A 6605-nucleotide genomic window follows, 5' to 3' on the forward strand; every position below is an offset into this window, starting at 1 on the left:
TTATCTGTGAAACAGGGATAATAACAATACCTATCTCATATAATTATTTCATGAAAATTAAACCAGCAAATATTTGCAAAGCATTTAGAATAGTGCTTAGCAGCTAGTAAGTATCTTATAAGTGCTTGTTAGATAATGAGGGAGGGATTTGACAAGATTAGTTAAAATCAGTAAATCTGAGATTTCTGAATTTCACAGATCAATGTATTTTTAAACAAAAAGACTGATACGGCGGCCAACTTTTTATAATACCACAACCACACCATAGACCAATATTTTTGTTTAAAAAATAAATTAATAAAAATTACCAGAAATCTATCACAAATTTCGATATGGTAGCAATGTCAAGCTGCTATAAGTTTCTAAGTTCATTCTCAATTTTTGTACCTATCTTATGAATAATCAGTAATAAATAATTCATGGATCAGCAGTAGACTGTAGTCTCTAGGTGAATACAGACTCTAGGTGATCTCTAAGGTCCATTTTTGAAGTTAAGAATCTTGATCTTTCCCCCAGTGGTACTTCACACTTTTATGTTCTTTCGACTTGCTAGAGAATGAATCTTCTAATTTTTGTTACATTTAAAATTTTTTTGTTGGTTTGTTATAAAAGTACTATGTTCATTGTAGAATAGATAGAAAATACTGGAAAGTGAGAAGAAAATAAGTCATCTGTAATACCAGCTTAAATAGATCATCTAACATTTTAAATATATTATTTGTGCATTTAAGGGAGAGTGTTGGTCATTTGCTTACAAAAAATTACAGCTCCTTTACTTCCTGTAACTTTCAAACCTTCCTCATAAGCCTCCATTCCTTTGTTTTCTCCTGGTTTAAATAATATTTTTCGGTAAATTTTTAGACAAAATTCAGCTTTCTAATAAATAGTTGTTCTGCCTTTCTCCTTCATATTTTCCCAAATTGTGCTTAGACATAGGCAAAAACTTGCAAAGACTTTCAAGTGACAGGAAAATGGACACCCAGTGCTGGTTTTGCACTGGATGCTGATCTAGACTTGTGTCTGAGGTAACGAGTGGTACAACTGGTTCCAACTGGTCTTTTAGTATGAATAGCATCCACTGCTGCTAAACAATGATCTTGCAATTGTCTCTAGTCATCAAGTCCCAGCCGCCCCAGCCCCAACGGCTCCCTGTCCCTAGCCCTAGGTTTCTACTCATTCAGCAGTTCCTAGCACCTCCATGACCCTCTCCCAAATCAAATGGGAATATTACATATAGTTTCTACATAATGTCGTATTACTTGAATTATTGTGGATTATTTTCACATATTAGGATATTATTTTAAAAGGGAAATAGACTGCGTTAAAAACCCAAAACAGCTGAAAATGGAGTAATTTCTTTCATACATTTCAGCACATTTATGTTAGTAGAACGAAAACCTTTTCATTACAAGGTTTTAAAACATCCAATAAGAACTAATATATAAACCCTTACTATTTCTACAAGAATTTGATTTTTAAACATTTTTAAAATAATTTATTTAAAAAGGAAGGCATATTATGTGAATTGTATGGTAAGTCAATGATATCTTGATAAAGCTTTTTTTTTAAAGGTATAGATTATATACAGGATAGTAACATTAATGTAAAAATAATAAATACATATATACACATGATATATATACATAAGATGCTTAGACAAGGTAATAATTTGTTGAATTTGGGAAGAGGAAGATAGTTGGGGACAGGTGTAGGAGAGAAACTTCTCACCAAATACCCTTCAGAATTGTGAACTTGTGCCTGATATCTATTCAAAAATAATTTTTTAATCTTATTTTTCACTATCATTACAGCATTCTCCATTCTATCCAATCAACAAAGGAAAGATAGATCAATTTACCCTATAATACATCTGACAATAATTTATTGCCCTGTGATCCCTTCTAGTTTACTAATTTTGAAAATCTGATTCATATTCTTTACTAGAAATCATTTTCATCTGTTTCTGTCCACATAGTTTGTAAACTCCTTAAGGGTAAACACATTTTCTTATCACCTATAACATTTCATACAATAAGAACTCAAATATGTATTTCAAATATTAGTATGTGTCAACAACAAGCTAAGTATTTTGCATATATTTTCTCATTTAATCTTTACAATAAATCTGTGTGGTTGGTATTATGACCCCAAGTTATAAATTAAGAAAATGAGGCTTAAAGGGATTCACTAACTTACTTAAGATCATAGTTACTCAATAGTGGCACCAACATGCCAAGTCAGTTCTCTCAAAGTCACATCTATAGTCTTAATTACCAAGGAACTAACATGGTTCTCTTTCTTGATTCTCCTTCTACCTCTCCTCCTCTTACTAACTCTTCTTCCACCCAACCTCGTAAATGATGGATATTCACCAAGATTCCTTCTTTGGTCCTCTTTTATTCCACTTGTACCAAATGCTTATTCACTTCCCTGGATCTAATCAGCAAATTCTGTTAGCTCTACTTCGAAATATACCAAAATCTAATCCCTTCTCACCATCTCTAACACTTTCTCTAAATACGAATTACCTTAAAAATAAAATAATCTTCAGCCTCTGACTCACTGATAGTTTATTCTCAATAGAGTAATCCTTTGAAATTTTAAGTCAGATTATGTCACTCCTATATTCCAAAATTTCCCATTGGTTTCTCATTTCATTGAGACACGAGAATCCTAAAGGCCCTATATAATCCACTACCTGCCCTCATCATTACTTCTGTGACCCTTCCTCTCCTATTATTCCTACTACCATTACTCACTCTGATAAGCCAAACTGGCTTCTTTTGCTAAGCCTCTAACACTTTCCACTTGGCTCACTCCTTCACCTCCTTCAAGTCTCTGCTTAAGCATAATCTCAGTGAGGACTTCCCTGGCCACCCTATTTAAAATTACAATGTCCTTCCTACTATACTACCTATCCCCCTTTCCTTTTTTTTTTTTTTTTTACCATTTTATATAATATAGTTCCCTGGTAAAATATAAGCTCAAGGAGGACAAGGATATTTGTCTGTCTTGTTCATTGCTGTATCCTCAGCACCTATGGCAGCTGGTACCTGATAGAGGCTCAATAAATATCTTTGATAAATCCTGAACCTGTATACCACCAAGCTCTCAGTTCTTTAGTGAAAGACCCATTTCCAACAGACTAATAACACTTCTCCAAGTGAACGCCCCCAAAACACATAAGCCCCAAACAGAACTTATTTTCTCTTCTACACAAAAATCACCTCTCCTCCTTCCAACCTAGATGAAAGACACCACTATCTAAACCTTGATGTAGAAACACTTACAGGTATATATTTCAAATCTCTTTCACATAGCCATTCCAATAGCCACTACATGTTTTCATATTTTAATAGTTTTATTAATTTAACAAAGTTATTGAGTCTGTGAAGCATTATCTTAGATACAGGGATGTACTCATAAGGAAAACATAATGAGTCTTGGCCACTAAAGCTCACAATTTAGTAGGGGAACAAGACAATCAATGATCATTTAGTGCTTGATCAAAAAAAGAAAAAAGCATGCAGTCCTATGAAAGCATATGAAAAGGGCCTGATCATATGTGCGGAGAGGGAAAAGAGCAGACTTCCTTGTGTAAATGATGTTTGACTGAAATCTGAATGGTGATTAGAAGTTAATTAGAGAAAGGCAGTATGGGCAGGCAGCAGCCAAAAGGAAATTTCAAGTGCAGCATGTGTGAAGGTTCTGAGTTCTGAGGCAAAGGGAGGCAGCAGTGATTTAAAAACATGAATTTCAGATTCATATTGATTCATACTGTCTGGGTTTTAGCCATCATTTATTATACAGCCATCACACATTAGCTGTGTGAGCTAGGGCATTCAATCAGTTACTTAATCTCTCTGAGTTTGGGTTATCTCATCTTAAAAAGTATAATAGGGGCGGGCCGCGGTGGCTCAGCGGGCAAAGTGCTTGCCTGCTATGCCGGAGGACCTCGGTTCGATTCCCGGCCCCAGCCCATGTAACAAAAACGGAGAAACAGAATACAATAAAACAAGAAAATGTTTCCCTTTCTTCCTTCCTTCCTTCCTTCTCTCTGTCTTTCCTTTAAAAAAAAAAAAAAAAAAAAGTATAATAGTGACGTTTATCTTTTAAGGCTATTGTGAGAACTCAACCAATCAATTATCATATGTAAACAGCTTCCATCAATACTGTTAATGAACACAGATATTATGAGGAAACAAATATGGCCAATGTGGTTGGGCTGTGAGAAACGAAGCTGGAGAGACCAATAGGGATATCATAAAAAGTTTTATGCAGAGTAGTGACTATTATACTAAACATCTAACTGATGAAATCGCTCCCCCTGCAGACTCCATTCTCCATACTACCAACAGAAAATAAACTGGTCACATCAGGCTCTTCCTTTCAAATTTCCAAAGACTAGCCCCTTCTGCCTACACGACAAAAGCCATATGCCCTACACGACTTGGTAAGACCCTTTATAGTATCACTTACTCAACCTTTATAGGCACATAGTTCACCTACTTTTCCTTCCAACCTCTAACCACTCATAATGGGTACATTATGCTTCAATGATACAAATGACTCACTGTTTTCCCCTCTGTAAGAACCCTTTTTTCCACATTTGACTGGAAATCTGGTACTGTTACAGTTTAAAAGACATTTTCATCCACAATTCTTTCTCTTTCTAGTTGTGTTAAAATGACCACATTTCTGTAAAATCTTCAGACTTCAGAAGTCAGCAGTCAATATGGACTTTCACATCAATTCGAACAGATAATATATATTTTTTCTTTCTGTTTCAAAGTTTCTTCCCTTCCTTTGAGGTCCCATGCTAAAGTCCCTTATAAAAATGGAGACTTTCTTTAAAAAGAGAAAACCTGAAGTCAAAGCAAAAGTCAGGATTATTCCATCAAAATTACCAGAAAAACCACACATTAACTAACCTGGAAGTCAGAATTAAAGGTATGGGTTCTTAACCAGAGGTCCATGGACTCCTTAGGGCTACAAAGTAGTTTTATGAAGCCCCTCAATTGCATGCAAAATACGTGTACATGCCTTTTTCTGGGGAAAGGGTCCATACCTTTCATCAGAGTTTCAAAGATATCTGTGACCTCCAAAAGGTTAAGAAGTGCTCTAGAGAAAAAGCAAAGACAAGCAAATGTGATTAAAAGAGTGAGTCCTTTTCAGGCTGTCGGGAGTGCCTCAAGTTCTCTTAAATTATAATGCCTGAAATCAGATGAGAGGACATTTTGTAAAAGTGACTTAACCAAACAAATGCAAATTTAATACAGATCTAACAGATTTGTCATCCATAAAAGCAAGTCACAGGGGAAGCTAGTAATTTACTCCAGGGATTTCAAAAATGGGATAAATAAGAAGAAAATACTAGATCTTCAATTCATATTTCCTTTTTAGCCCATTCATTCAAAAATTCTCTTTAATGTATATTTTATAACATACATAACAATACAGTAGTATCTATGTAATTTATATATGAATAAGTATACACATAATAGCAATGACTGCTCAATTTTTTTCTATTCATCATGATAAATATTAGAACACTGATATAATTTACATGTTTCAGTACCACCAACTTAACAGTAACTCCAGAACAACAAAAAAACTCACTATAAAATTTAGAATCCAAGGTTAAAAATACATCAGCTTTCAAAGAAAGGCTAACTAGTGTCAACTAACATGTGATTAAAGAAGTTCTCTCCCTATTCTTCTCCCCCTTAAACTACTGGTCATCAAGCTCTGAAGGATCAGTTTTCAGCTGTGGATTAAATCAGCCTGGTTTGTCCAAAAGACCCAAGATTAAGTGACCAAAACATGTGATGAGAAAACTATCTGTGAAGCCACAACCGGCCAACTAATAAAGCCACTCTCTTAATTCACCCTAAAAGAACCTACTTTTTCTTCCAGGTAAATGATAATCTAAGTGTGAAAAAGCTATCAAGATTCCCAAAAGACACATCTTGATACAGACACAGAACTTGACACAGAACTTGAAATAGGTTCTGTGATTCGAAGTGCCACCAAATAGTGACACCAAGAGATGCAGGATCTAACGGTGATATGAAATGAGACAAAAACAACCCCAGCCTTGGAGTTGTTTTTCTACAGGGCTGCTATTGTAAGTTCTCTCGGAGGAAGCATGTATGTGTATGCTGTCGGGGGGGTGGGGTGGGGGGTGGGAGGGTGTAAGTGAGACAACTCGAAAAACTTATAAATCTAAGGTGTCAGTGCACTGACTAACTCTTAAACCCTCCTGAAGCCCAAGCCTCAACCCGGAGGCCTAAGGCCTTAGGGTTCAAAGTTCACTCAAGGGGGCGTAAACCCACTAGAAAAAGGAGTGGAAGCATTTTCTGGATCACATTTGGGACTCAGAAATAAACAAAGGTGCCTAGCTAACAGGGAAATCTCAGCTATAGACAACAGACAGGGAAACATCAACCCAAGGAAGAAAAAGGGGTCCTGGTTCCGGCAAGAGGAGATGAGAAGAAAAACCCTGACGTAATGGGGCGCTGACAAGAGACGAGAAAGGGAGGTGATGGATGGTACAGCCAAGAAAGCCAGGGCGCCGAAATAACAGATAAAGATAACAGTAAAAC

General features: G+C 35.9%; 1 protein-coding gene across 2 annotated transcripts in view; it reads right to left on the bottom strand.

The window, feature by feature from the left end:
• Window positions 1-6605, bottom strand: part of SARNP (SAP domain containing ribonucleoprotein) — a 54114-nt gene that overhangs the window by 47066 nt on the left and 443 nt on the right. The window lies entirely within an intron of this gene.

Source organism: Tamandua tetradactyla, chromosome 7 (genome assembly GCF_023851605.1).
Source record: "Tamandua tetradactyla isolate mTamTet1 chromosome 7, mTamTet1.pri, whole genome shotgun sequence".
Lineage (NCBI taxonomy): Eukaryota > Metazoa > Chordata > Mammalia > Pilosa > Myrmecophagidae > Tamandua > Tamandua tetradactyla.